Source organism: Carassius auratus, chromosome 30, assembly GCF_003368295.1.
Source record: "Carassius auratus strain Wakin chromosome 30, ASM336829v1, whole genome shotgun sequence".
NCBI lineage: Eukaryota > Metazoa > Chordata > Actinopteri > Cypriniformes > Cyprinidae > Carassius > Carassius auratus.
In genome coordinates this window covers 15,354,515-15,368,425 of record NC_039272.1, presented here as the reverse complement: position 1 = coordinate 15,368,425, position 13,911 = coordinate 15,354,515, and the positions used below count along the sequence as shown (strand labels likewise).

The following is a 13,911-nucleotide window of genomic DNA, read 5'->3' as shown; positions in this document are numbered from 1 at the left end:
TGTAAGTTTAATACAACTGAAAAAACACGCTGTATGAGTCATTACAACCTGGCACTTTAAAAGGTCATTAAAACTAAACTTTCTCGGTTTTGGCTAATCGATATTTTAAAAACCTTATACTCATTTACACCATACATACAGACCGTACCAGCATATGAAACGTTACATTATTGATCATAAATATGTAAATACAGATTTTTTGTTGTTGTTGTGAAAAACAAGAATATAATGGATGATTCAGATGGAAAGACAGCAAATGAAATTGACATATGTAATATAAACTTTATTATATATGTATTAAATATTAGTCTTAAAATTATTGTATTATGTTTCTCTAATATAGATTCTTTATAGTTTAACTCTTTGTGCAAGAAAATTTTATGTCTCATTTATTTATCTAATTGCTGTTCATTCTTCCCTGCACTAGTAACCGATGACAGTAGTTTTTTAGGGAATAATTTCGATATTACTCTCATCCCCCCCACCCCCCTCTCTCTCTCACACACACACACACACACACACACACACGCACAAACTCAGATCTCCAGTGAATGCTAAAGCTAATATCAGGTATACCCAAAATGTATTAAACGTATAAATAATCAATAAACAATAACCAACACACACTACCAAACATAAATGAAGAAAAGAGTAGCGACATTACAATCATGCATTAAAAAAAATAATAGAATGTGAAAAATATGTAAAAACACTTACAATAAACCTGTTAAAGTAAAGATTATGCCTTAATACCTCATAAGAAGGGTAATTTTTTTGCAATAAGAAGAGATATTGTTTAACATATAGAGTTTGGCAGTGAGTTCTGTCATGCAACATTACTTTCAGGGAAGCTATCCATGAAGTACAGTAACAATATGTAGGGGTCTTCTGAAGAGATTTAGAAAATTAGCTAATTTAATAATAAACAGTTGTAAATCAGCACTAAATGGAAAGATATAACTTGATATAACTAAAGAAATAGTTGCTTCGGACCAGAATGCAGACATTCAGATTTTGAGTTGCAAAACCTTTATACTGACTGACAAATAAATCTGCCAAGTGTAGTTCATAACATTAAGTATGTGATTTTAAAGTTAAAAATGATCAAATAAGCAGGCTTTCTACCTTTAAGAGAACAGCTGCATTATATACCGTCACTTTACAGCTATGCCATAAGAGGTTTGAGACACATCAGAATTCTACACAGATATTTAGTGACTGCAGACTATTAGTCCTAATGCAGGCTAATTTTGTCTAATGGGCCTCTAAACATAGAGCTGAATTAAGTTGCTTCACCTCTCATTTAGTGTCATACCATTCTATTATATATTCCCTATTACCATAAAAGTATCTTCAGAATATGTCTATCTATCTATCTGTCTGTCCATCTATCTATAATATATATGATATAAAAATCTATAAAATCTAAATTTATATATATCTATATCTAAAAAATTACATAAAATTAAGCAGCTACCTACTGTACGAATAATAACATATATAAAGGCTGTGAGAACAATCCTTAAATTTGTATTACAGCTTAAAAAAACACTTATGGAAACACTTTCTAATTTCTCACCTAAATCTGAAAGACTTCAGATAAAGATTTGCTTGCATCTTCCTCTAGAACACCAGAATGTAGAATATAATATTTGAACTGTTTTTGTTAGTTTTTTTACAGTCACATAAAAACGTTTATTTACAACACATTCTGTCATGTCCTATAGTCTCATATATAACCTATCAGTAAACAGAAAAAGCATAAACACTACTCCGTCGACAGTGAATCATCAGTCAATGGTATCTTATTGTCTTCCATGAGAGTTATGATTGCTCCAGTGACATACTTCAGTGGAATCAGAACAAAGATGATAAAAGCATGCAACAACGATGCAAGTGTCCGAAAGTAATATTTACTGATTTAGAAAAACTAAGGTTACTATGAATGTCATGGATCACTAAAATCACTAATCCCAGTTTTTTTATTTATTCATTGGTCCTTTACCATGAAGGTTTGTGTTTGTATGACTAATGTAGTGATTGAAAGAACGTTTAAAATTCTTATTGATGACTTTAAAAAACGATGTAATACATGGATTGCAGAAATACACTTTAATATTGACATAAAACATTCACTTTTCAGTACATTTATAATCATTGTACAGGCTCACCTAAGGCAGTTTTCTGTTCTTTGCTGCGTTGTCAAATAAGAAAAACTCAGATATAATCAGAATTCAAAAATAGCATTTTTATTTTTAATGAGCGTAATACTAAATTAATGTGAGAAAAACTACATTCCCCGGTCTTCTGGCGTCACTGAAGCTCTTTTATCAAAGGAGGAGCATTGTGGGATTTGAAGTGTGATTTGCGTTGCACAGGACACTCGCGGGCATTCCGGTGGCAGGAGGACCAGTGGGTGAAATATCAGGGCGGAGCTTTCCATGCTTGGCAGATGGATGCCTTGTGAACTTAAAGGCAAAGTAATCAACTTAACATAAATCGCAAGATGCAATTTCACAGGGTCGGACGCCACCATACGCTCTAGCATGTAGTTGCTACACATTTGTTGACGACAGTAGCCTACTATAGCGTGACTGACAATGCTGCTGAGGTAAAAATAAATCTTGTCACATCTCAAAAGACGTAAATGAATTACCCACGAGACAAGTGCATTGATCTGTAACATATTTATCTTAATCGAAGTAGATCAAACTTACCGGTATGACGCGATGTTGTTTTATACGGTAAGATGTTTCTGTGTCTGTGGATACTTTTGAACATTCGAAATTGGTTAAAGTGTGTCGGTGCTTTGTTACATTTGATCACGTTGCGCTTTTAAAAAATAGTAACGTTCTTGACAAATAGCCTCAATAAAATGAAAATCTTGTATTGCAAGTTAGATTATTAGCCTACAGATCTTTTTAATAATAATAATAATAATAATAAAGTTATCTGTGCATTCTTGTGTGGAGAGGGTTTACAAGTCAAACATTTATTCTTTGAGTTTTGCGATAGCTGCAGAATTGTATCCCCCATAAACACAACAGCTCTCAGGTCCCTTCTGCATTTGTCTGCTGCGCAGTTCTCTTTATTTTTTGTAACGTAGAGCAGAAGGACCGGTCACAGACATTTTACCAAATAAGTCTGCTTAGTCTATATTCGTGTAGCATTTTGACTTATCATTTGCTTAAGTATTTTTAGCCCCGGTTCACAAATCGTGTTTTATTTCCCCTTTAAGAGCACGAACTGTGTTGGGAGGGAGGTGTCAAGCCCAGAGGCTGAATTTCGGCCAATTAAAGTCGTCGACCCCCTTTGCAATACGTCAGCCCGCTAAGGGAGGGCTCTGAGCGTGAGCGATGTGTGCGGTTTCCAAGGCAACCACTTGTCCTGACCTCCCCATCCCCATCCTCCTCAGGCAAGATTGGTTTCCATGGTAATGATTGTATCTCCCCGCATGTTTCTATTCCCGTAAAGCAAGCTGAGCGAACGGTCGGAAAGTCGCCTGCTTTCCTCCAAAGTCTGTTGGAAAATTTCACATTAGTTCTGCAGGAAAATGCCATGATATTATACTATGCTATAGCTTATAGGGCAGGGTAAAAACATATGTGATTATTTTCCCTAACAAAGATAAAGTATAGCCTATTTTTATTTATTTATATGTGAATAAATACAAAGCTGCAAACATTTAATAACTGCAAAATGCATGGTTTTAAATTGCCCTCTATTTGGGCTGGCTACTCTTGTTCTCGTCTGGCAACAAACAGCCTAAGCAGAACACCTTTAATGATCTAATTAATTAAAAATAAAGAGCCCTGCTTAAGATGCAGCCTAGTTTTTAAGTAGAATCAATGACTTTCTTAAGAAATCTTTGAGAGTTGATGTCATATGTGACAAATGAGCCTCTCCTGTCTGAGCCTTTCTAGCTCTTCTGGAATTTCAGCTTCCTGTAACCTGTTGAGACTCATCTGCATGCCACGGACTGAGGGTGTGTTCACCAAAGGGATGGGGGCGGATGGGGTGGGGGGTGGTGGGGACTGGAGAGATACAGAGAATGAAAGAAAGAGGGAGCTGTATCTTTCCCTCACACAGGTACACACACACACACACACACACACACACACACACACAATCTCTTTTTATAGCTCTTTTTTATCTCCAATACAAGCACACACACACACACACATGCATATGCTTATATTTTCGATAAAGAACACAGGCTGCCTTTAAATAATATTATTTTAAGTTCATTTGATTTAGTTTTTATTCAAACTATGCTCAAAGTTAAGTAGTATTGTATTTTATTAGGTTAACTCAGCTATGAAATGTGCTATAATGGTTTCTTCTAACATAAGGTGTTTGCTTTTTAGGTGTTATCTTCAGTTACATTTATAAAGTTACTCTTGATATTTTGTTGCTATGCCTTTATGATTGTGTAGCAGATTACATGTATCAAACGTCTGTCAAAAACATACCAAATTAAGACAAATTAAAATCTGTTAATACATTCCATTAAGAATATCTACAAACTGTACATTTTCTCTATAATGCATATTTACAAATGTTTATATGTGTACATCTCATAAAATCTGTAGCTATCCTTTATTTCAGAGTTTTAGTAAAAAAACATTTTTGTTTTTAACAGCTAGAAGAGGGTTTTTCTTTGGCTCTGTCCTTGATCTGGTAATCAATTTAATTGATTTCCACATGAATGACAGCCTTGGTTCAGACCAAAGTACAAATAATGACCCTAAGGATTTTAAAGATGCACCAAGACTTTCTAGTAGTTTACCCTAGTTAAAAAATCATCTGGTTAATTATGTAGTGTCACAGTGCCAGAATTTATTCACCTCAATACCCTCTTCAGTCGAAGGGGGGTGCATTTTTGATGACTTCTAGGTGGATATGGACATTGAGGTGCGCGCGCAAGGACGCACGCACGCCACCGTAAACCTTTTCACACGTGGAAAACAAAATAACCGTACAAAGTAAGCAAGCAAGCAAACAAAACAAAAACATACTGTATGTATATACAATTGTAATATTAACGTCAAATGTTTACGTTACAGTTATCTTTTGCTATTTTATGTAAAAATTTTAAATATTTCTTCGAAAACAACCAAAGAGCAAACAAATAATTGATAATATAGATCCTTAATAAAATACGTTCTATAATGCAGTAGCGACACACAAGTGAAATAATGCTCATGTCAGGATGCATCCAGCTCTACAGAGCGTGCGCGGGCTCGCCTACGTGCGCGCGCTGCAGGGTGACAGCGGAAGATAAAGGTTGCGCGTGCAGCATGCACCACTTTAGAAGCGAAGGAATGAGTGAATTCGCAGGAAATGCTGTTTTATCTCCAAACTGTACTTCATAACATATATTTTGCACCGAGATTTGAGCGCCCGTGGAAGTGTCATCTATACAGCCATTCTCAAGAGTGTAGCCGGTGCCCTATTTTTATTCTCCAGCTTGTGTGCGTCACGAATCCGATGGCTGTGGTGACACTTTGGGTTGATTTCGAGGTTCGCCTACTAATGCTCTCCTGCAGAGGGCCCATTTCTCCTTGAAGTGCTTAGACCGCTGTGTGTATGTGCGAGTGAAATATTTAGAAGTAACAATTTCCTCGGAAAATGCGAACATCAAATCAGCTAACGCAGGAAAAAAAGCACATCTAAAAGATACTAAAAGCATGCCCCAATTTGTCTAGAGTTGTTTTCTAGTAGTATATTGATCCACATATTTTGGCAGATTATTTAGGCTAGTAAACACAAAAAGTAGTATTAAAATTGATAACATATGTGACCCTGGACCACAAAACCACATTTTTTTTAAACCTTATACATATACATATACAGATTTATACATTATCTGAATAAATAAGCTTTCCGTTGATGTATGGTTTGTTAGGATATAACAATATTTGGCTGAGATACAATTATTTGAAAATCTGGAATCTGAGGGTGCAAAAAAAAATTTTTTATATATATATATATATATATATATATATATATATATATATATATATATATATATATATATATATTTGTTATATATATTTGTTATATATATTATTATTATTAATTTTTTTTTGTTTTTTTTTGACCCATACAATGTATTGTTGGCTATTGCTACAAATATACCTGTGCTACTTATGACTGTTTTTTCTGGTCCAGGGTCACAGATAAACAAATGGTCATATAATTTAAGACAAAATAGTTCTGTTAGAAATTGCATCTCAAAAATCTTTCACTTAATGTTAATGTTTTCGAAACATTTGCATTTGTGTCATAAATGTTTATGAGTATAAATGCTGTTATGAGCAATATTATATTTTTAGTTTAAACAGAAACTGCATGCCTTTAACATGTTATTCAAGGTGTGGCATTCTTCTTTATTTCTCATATGCTCTTGTTTCTTCGCATTCATATAGGCTATGCACACAAGCTCGGACGTACAGGACTATGTTTGGAACGCTAAACAAACATGGCCTTCTCTCCTTCAGAAGCTTGCTGTGTTGGTTGCTGCTGGATGCGTTGTGTGCCCCTGTAGGGAGTGTCTCTGTACTGAGGAAATTCTTCTCAGGAAGTGGCGTATAGGTTGGTTACATGTGCAGTCCACTCTTCATACGCTCCCTCTACTGGTGTCCACTCTGTCACCCTCCCGGTCAGTATTAAATGGTTTTACCCTACAGAACATGAGGGAGGGGGGATTGAGAGAGTGTTTGTATAGCCAACAATTGGTTGAATGTGAAATTCTAATCTAATTTTAGACACCTTGACCTGTTTATTTGACCTTCTTAAATTGAAATGTATTTATTTCAGTTAAACTGACTTCTCACAGCTGTTTTGAAATACTATTTTGCACTGTATTCATTTCTTGTTCCTCATGCCAGTATTTTAGACAACACTGAAATGCTTAATTTGTCCAATGCAAAAGAAGCATTTCCTGTTCATAGTTTTGTAAGCCAAAAGGATTAACAAGACATGTTTGTCTGCTGAGAGTAGCAGAGAGAGGAAGACGGAAAGAAAGAGAGGGGAGGGGGGTCGAAAGCAGACACAGTTGTGTTTCAGACATTTTTTTGTCCTATAAAAAGTTGAGAAAATTTGAGTTTTCCCTTTGCTAACAGAAATAAATGCTGAATTTAATTTATTTAGCATTGAAATTATAAAGCTACACGTGTGTTTAAAAACTCTGCAGTTTTGGATAAAAAAAAAGAAAAGTGAGACGTGGTCTTAGAGTTAGTGGAATCAGGTCAAAGAATTCCTGAACCATGTTCGGGAAATATGGAACACCCGGAATTCCAGGGGTGGGGCCATAGCGAGCGAGAGAGCACTCCATAAACAAGAACTCCGGCAAATGTTAATCGAACACACATGCTCTCTCTCACGAAGAAGAGGGGAAGAAAAGGGAGGGAGCGGGTACTTTCCAAGTCTCCTAGAGAAAGTTTGCAAAGTTCTTGTTAATAATGTGCGCCTCGTTCTGTTCTGCAAAGAGTGCAAAACTCTGTGATACTTGAAATGCATTTCATTTTATGCTTTATCCTTTTTATCAACCACCCCTTTAGGCCTCTGACTGATCCACATCTAAATAAAGCTTCATTTAAGAGAGAAAAAATTGGTGTTGTAAACATATTTGACAAACTGTGAACTGAAGCCCAGAACTCATCGGAAATAGACAGAGTTGTTTGCACATTGTTGCCTCGGTATAAAGTCACTAATGCTCATAAAGGTGAAGCACTGTTTTAATCCTAAATGACTGCTAAAAATTAAATGTCATTCACCTTTTTCTTCAGATTCAGTACTGGAAACAATTTGCTCAGAGCTTGTGACTGTATATAGTGCTCTAGTGTGGGTTGCCTGAATCTAGGGCAGAGAGTAAGTACTCCACTGAAGTCAGCACTTAATGTAGCACTAGTAAGCGCTCTTATTCTCATATGAGGGCCGACAATCAAAATTGTGCTATATTAGAGACGCTGTCTATCTCTCTCTCTCTCTCTTCTCTCTTTTTTCTTTTTTAATAAATGCCTGTAAAGCCTATTTGAATATTTGAAACATGAAATGTTTCACCACAAATAATAAAGTCAGTATGTAATTTATATAAAATATATGCCACATAGCATAGTTGACATATTTTAGAAGTATTTCCTTACATATTAAAAATGTTAAGGACACCTTTTTAAAATTGTATTTGTTAATACTTACAGGGATAATTAAAACTGAAATTAAAATTCTATCATCATTTACACGTCCTCATCACTTACATTTGGGGTTTAAAAAAGCAAGTGGAGTCATTCTTGTTTTTGTTTTTTGACCACTTGACTTTCAATGTGTAGACAAAATGGTTAAATAAATGTTCAAACATCTTCTGCAGAAGAAACTCATGAGGTTGAGTAAAGGAGTAAAAGGTGATAATTAAAAATTTTGCATGAAATATTCCTATAAGTGTCATCCTTTGACTGAAAGATATAGTTCTTGGCATAATGTTGCTATGCAACAAATTCATTTTTTAAAAAATGTAATGTTACTATACTGTGAATTTCAGCATTATAGCTGATGAAAAAAATGTCTCTATCAGTCAGAAGCAATGTCCTTGACTAATTGTTTTATATAATTGTTCTGTACACGTTTCACCTTTTCCAATAGCGGTTTCGAAAATTAGGTCAGCAGAGTCCATCCGTCTTCGATATTGTGAAGAATTGAAATTACTACTATGAAGTTTTCCAGAGCCATTTCAGGAGAAAGTTCTGAAAGGCTGCATTCAGAAATGTGTCAGAACATTAGAATGGAGCTCTGTGCAAGTGTGTACATGTAAGTTTGTGTGTTTGCACCTTTTGTGTACATGTATGTGCTTGTGTTTGCGCTGTCTGTCTCCGTGCTGTGTGCAGCTCCTCCAGTCCTCCGCTCACAGGGTGTGGGTGAGCTGTTTGAACTCGGTGGTTAAGCTGGTAGACTGAGATGAATGCAAGAAGAGCTCAGTCTCCTCTTTGAAGTTTGACACGGGGGGTTACCCCTCCCACCAGGAGGGGCTTCAGCAGAGAAAGAGAGAATGGGGGGGGGGGGGAGAAAAACTTTACTCTTGTTTTTTGTGAGAAACACTAGAGGTCCAGCTTGACTCTCAAATTGTCAGAAGGCTTCTTCTTGTTTTAATTATCTACTCTGAGAACAGCTACGCTATTACGCTATGCTTTCACCTAGTATCTTAGAATAGGAAAACTTTCCCAAGACAGATGTTGGAAAGCTGAGTTTTTTAAATATTGTATTACAAACAGTTGTAAGTGTTCAAAGTTGTTGTCTGTCAAATAAGACACAAGTAATCTAGCGGGAAAGTCCCTTTTAAAGAAATGAGTACATTACTTGAAGACCTCCCGCTCTCGCTGTCTCTCACAAACACACACACATATGCATGCTGTGTCGTGTCTGGGAGTCACCTAAAAGAGAGGCCTGGCCAGGTGTGCAGCAGAGACTGAGGATGATACAGGTATGAGCAAGTTCCTTGACAGATCCAGCAACAGGCTCAAGGACTCTGCTCTGGCTTGTTATCCCTCATCTGTTTCTCCTTCTTCTTTACTGGGTTTTTAAACATGCTGCTATATCTTTTATATTTTTACATATCTAAAAAATCTTTAAAATAACAATATACCATTCCACGCCAGTAGAAAAAAAACAAATTTGTAATTGTTAGTGTTTTCCCCAACCATATCATTTATAGGTATTTTTGTTTTAGGACCTATTTTTTATAAGAAGACAGTGGGGAAAGGACCGGAAATATTTCAAGCCAAATTCGAACTTGTGTTGTCCATATGATCACCACAGGTCAGTGTTTGAAGGCATGTACCACAAAGCCATAGCTCTAGATATAATGGAAGTTTTTCGATCATAAATGATTTAAATTTACACTACCATTAAAAAATGTGGAATTAATAAAACAGTATTTAAATTTTACAAAGTCTCCTTCACCAAGGCTGCATTTAAAAGTAAAAACTAATATTGTGGAATATTATCACAATTTAAAGTTTTCTTTTCACATTTCTTTTTAATGTAATCTATTTCTATGGCAGCAGCCATTACTCCAGTCTTCAGTGTCACACGATCCTTCATTCTAATCATTCTAATAAGCTGATTAGAGCTAAACATAAATCTTCCTATTATCAGTTTTGAAAACAGTATCAGGATTCTTCAAAGAGTGGAATGTTAGGAATAATTTAATTCAAGTTCATTTGTAAACCCCTTTTACGATACAAATCAAGTTTCTACAATATTTAGTAGAAGAGTGAAATGTTAAAAAGAACAGCATTTATTTGAAATACTGAAGAAATCTTTTGTAACATTATAAATGTTTTTATTGTCACTTTTGATCAAATTAATACATAATAACTGAATGAAAATATAAATACAACAACTACAAAAATGTATTTATTTATTTCTAAAATGATTTTAAAGTCATAATATCTTGTACTTATACCTTCCCACCACTTGAACTAATAAAATCTATTCCTCGAACACAGTGTCTGCTGCTTTTTGGATAAAAGCACTTACATTAGCACATTGGACCTTTGCTCAGAAAGATCCAACTCTGTTTTGGGTTGCAGTACCTGACCAACAACTACCAGCATTGTTTCTGAAGCTCTGCCACACCCTCACATTGCCCGGGGCTCTATGGGTCACCCTATCCCACTGTCCTCATCGAAGACAATGACTTCCTCAGAATCCCTCATTGTAAGACACATGGTATAGGTCTCAGTTTTCTTGTTAGATTTGGGAGGTGTGGCCTTTGAGGATGTTTTTGCCAAGAGGCAGCATCAGCACATCTAAAAAAAATGACTAACAGCCGTTGTCATATGTGTGTGTACAAATGTCAGAGTTTGTCTGTTCAAAGATGCCTTCAAATAGCCACTTACTGAGCATTTACCTTCTAAAGTGTGAGACTGTCTGAAGCCAAGCAAGTCACAGTCATCTCTTTGTGTGTTATAAGGGTCTTAATAAATGAAGTAAAACAATCGTTTAAGCATCTCTACAATTTTTTTTTGTTTTTGCTGAGTAAATTCATCTGTGTTGATGGGCAAATAAGTTTGCTGTGTTTTCCCATGACAGTCATCTGTATGTACATGTTCCTCTGTGTGTGTGTGTGTGTGTGTGCGTGTGTGTTCGGGACATGTCAGGTGTCTACACACACTGTAGATGCAGTGACTGTGGTGCCTCCAGTGGCAGATTTACGACAGTGTCTTTTAAACCATGATTGCAGACATACACACACTGATATACTGCTTTGTAGGAGGTTAGATTAGTTTTGCCTCCCGCTGTTAAAATGATATTGAAACAATCTTAAAATAGTCTTCTATAGTGAGGGAATAACAAAAAACATAATCTCTTGATCACTTATCTATACACTATAAAGTGTATGTTGCTGCTGAAGTGTTAGTAATCTGCATATATGTGGGGTCGTAGTGTTTCAAACAGTCCAGCAGTCAAATATGTTCAATTGTGTATCTTGTCTCACTGAAAGCAGGGCAGGCTGAATATGTAGAATGACTGGGCTTCTGGTTTGTTTATGATATGACTGATATTCAAACTGTAAGCACAGAAGAGTAACACACACTTAATCCAATCAGAAAGTGACATATGAACACTCGTAATTATATGAACAAATGTACTCTATGCAATAATTAATAATTAAAAGTTTCGATTTTTGATTTCATAACTATATGTACAAATGTTCAATATGGTTTATGGTTAGTGAAAGATGAGTATAAGAAATATTGTTTAAGATAATCATATTTATGCTAGCAACGTGGGGGAAAATATTCAAAAACAGCAGGCCAATTCCAGGAAAGAAGTCATTTCAAGAATGAGCTTTTTTGGTTCTATAATGAGAAACGTGCTGAAAATAATATGCGGTAAAACAGTGTGCATGTTCAAGTATGTTCAAAATAATTTTTTTTAATTATATATATATATATATATATATATATATATATATATATATATATATTATTTTTATTTTTTATTTATTTATTTTTTTACTTTTAAACACTTTGAAATACAGCCTATTACAGTCATGGCCAAAAGTCTTGGCAGTGACATAAATTTTGTGTTTTGCTAAGTTTGCTGCTTAAGCTGTTGTGGTATTCATTCACATTGTTTCTAGATTATTGTGTAGTGATCAGATGCATTTTAAATAATTGCTAAAAGTTTCACAGGCCCAAAAAATGTACTTTTCACACACACTGTTTTTTTATCCTGACACAAAATGACCAGCTACAATTAATTGACTAATCATATCAGCAGCACATCTGAAAGTGTAACTGAGTTCTAGTCAGGTCAAATGACTACTAATTAGATTGTAAGAGCAGACTGATTGCTATAAAAGGAAGGAAGAAACGCTTACAATCATTGTGTTCTTGTTAACAAATGTTACCTCCAAAGAAACAAATTGAGCCATCATTGCTTTGCATCAAAAGGGCCTCACATGCAAGGAAATTGCTACAAAGAATATTGCACTCATCGAGAACTTTAAGGAGAGTTTCGACTGCAGTGAAGATGTCTTCAGGACGTCCCAGAGTGTCTAGCAAGAGCCAGGATCGTCTCCTCCTGAGTATTCAGCTACAGAATCCTGTCTCCAGCAGTGCAGGGCTTGCTCAGGTTCACCAACTGTTTGGGACATATGGAAAATCAATTGTTCGGAGTAGAAAAGGTAAATGCTATGAGTCCTGGGACCTGCCAACAATGAAGCATCCTGAGACCATCTATGTGTGGGTTTGATTTTCAACCAAGGGAGTGGGCTCTCTCATAATTCTACCCAGAAACGCTGCCATGAATAAACAATGGTGTCAAAACGTCCTGCAAGAGTGTCGTCTTCCAAAAATCCATGTCCAATTTAGTGATGATACATGCATTTTGCAGCATGATGGAGCCCTATGTCACAAAGCAAGTATGATGAAGAATTGGTTTGAAGATCATTACATTGACATCATTACATTGAAACTCCCCAGATCTCACTCACCACCTCAGTTGATGTTGCAAGTGAACTGTACCACTACCAAAATGTGACGTGTAAACTCGTGATCATGGAGAGTATTTCCACAACCTGCGTCACTGAACTTGCAATACAAGACACAAAATACCTGCTAGATTTAAATCTAAAAGCAGTGAATCGAATGCAACTGTTTTGAATGAGCGCACCTTTTTTAACCTGATAACTGTCACTCACGTTTTTGAATATAGACTTGAATGTGCATGATACAAACCTAAATTTTTATATTTCATGACTGAAAACATTTTGTAACATGATTTTGATGTGCCATTTACATGGTAATGCAATGTCTGATTTTAAAATGGGTTTTGAAGGATTAATTTTGAGATTTTATGTTTTCAAGTGATATATAACTTCTGATGATTTCTAAAATGTTATAGAGAAAAAGGCAACGAGGAAGTCTTTTTTTTAAACAAAGGTCAAAGCTCCTTTTGTAATGTAGATTTCTGAGGGTGCACTCTTGTCATAAATTCATCTATTACTTTTCCTACATAATTTTTAACAAACAATATTGGTATAATATATATTTGGGAGTCTTATACCTTTCCAACGATATATAGTTTGTCAAGATTAGATTAAATTTGATTGTAATATAGTATAGTCAACGTAGGCGTCCCGTATACGGGACGGGGTGACATTTAACAGGTTAACCACCAAAAACATCTCTCTATCTATCTATCTATCTATCTATCTATCTATCTATCTATCTATCTATCTATCTATCTATCTATCTATCTATCTATCTATCTATCTATCTATCTATCTATCTATCTATCCATCTATCTATCTATCTATCTATCTTATTTTAGCAGCTTAAGCAACCATGGGCAAAATATTGTCTTCATTTAAATGTTAGTTTATTGCACAGCTGTCTGTTGTGG

At 35.4% G+C, this 13,911-nt stretch overlaps 1 long non-coding RNA gene across 3 annotated transcripts; it reads left to right on the top strand.

The window, feature by feature from the left end:
• The first annotated feature begins 2,295 nt into the window (after positions 1–2,295).
• Positions 2,296–11,883, top strand: LOC113049363 (uncharacterized). Of its 3 annotated transcripts, none has more exons than XR_003276600.1 (3): positions 2,296–2,611; positions 6,432–6,664; positions 8,644–11,883. It is a non-coding gene; the product is annotated as an uncharacterized LOC113049363 (long non-coding RNA). The 3 variants fall into 3 exon arrangements; XR_003276601.1 differs by having other exon boundaries at positions 6,432–8,808; positions 9,725–11,883; XR_003276599.1 differs by having other exon boundaries at positions 6,432–9,813; positions 10,506–11,883.
• Positions 11,884–13,911: the final 2,028 nt, after the last annotated feature.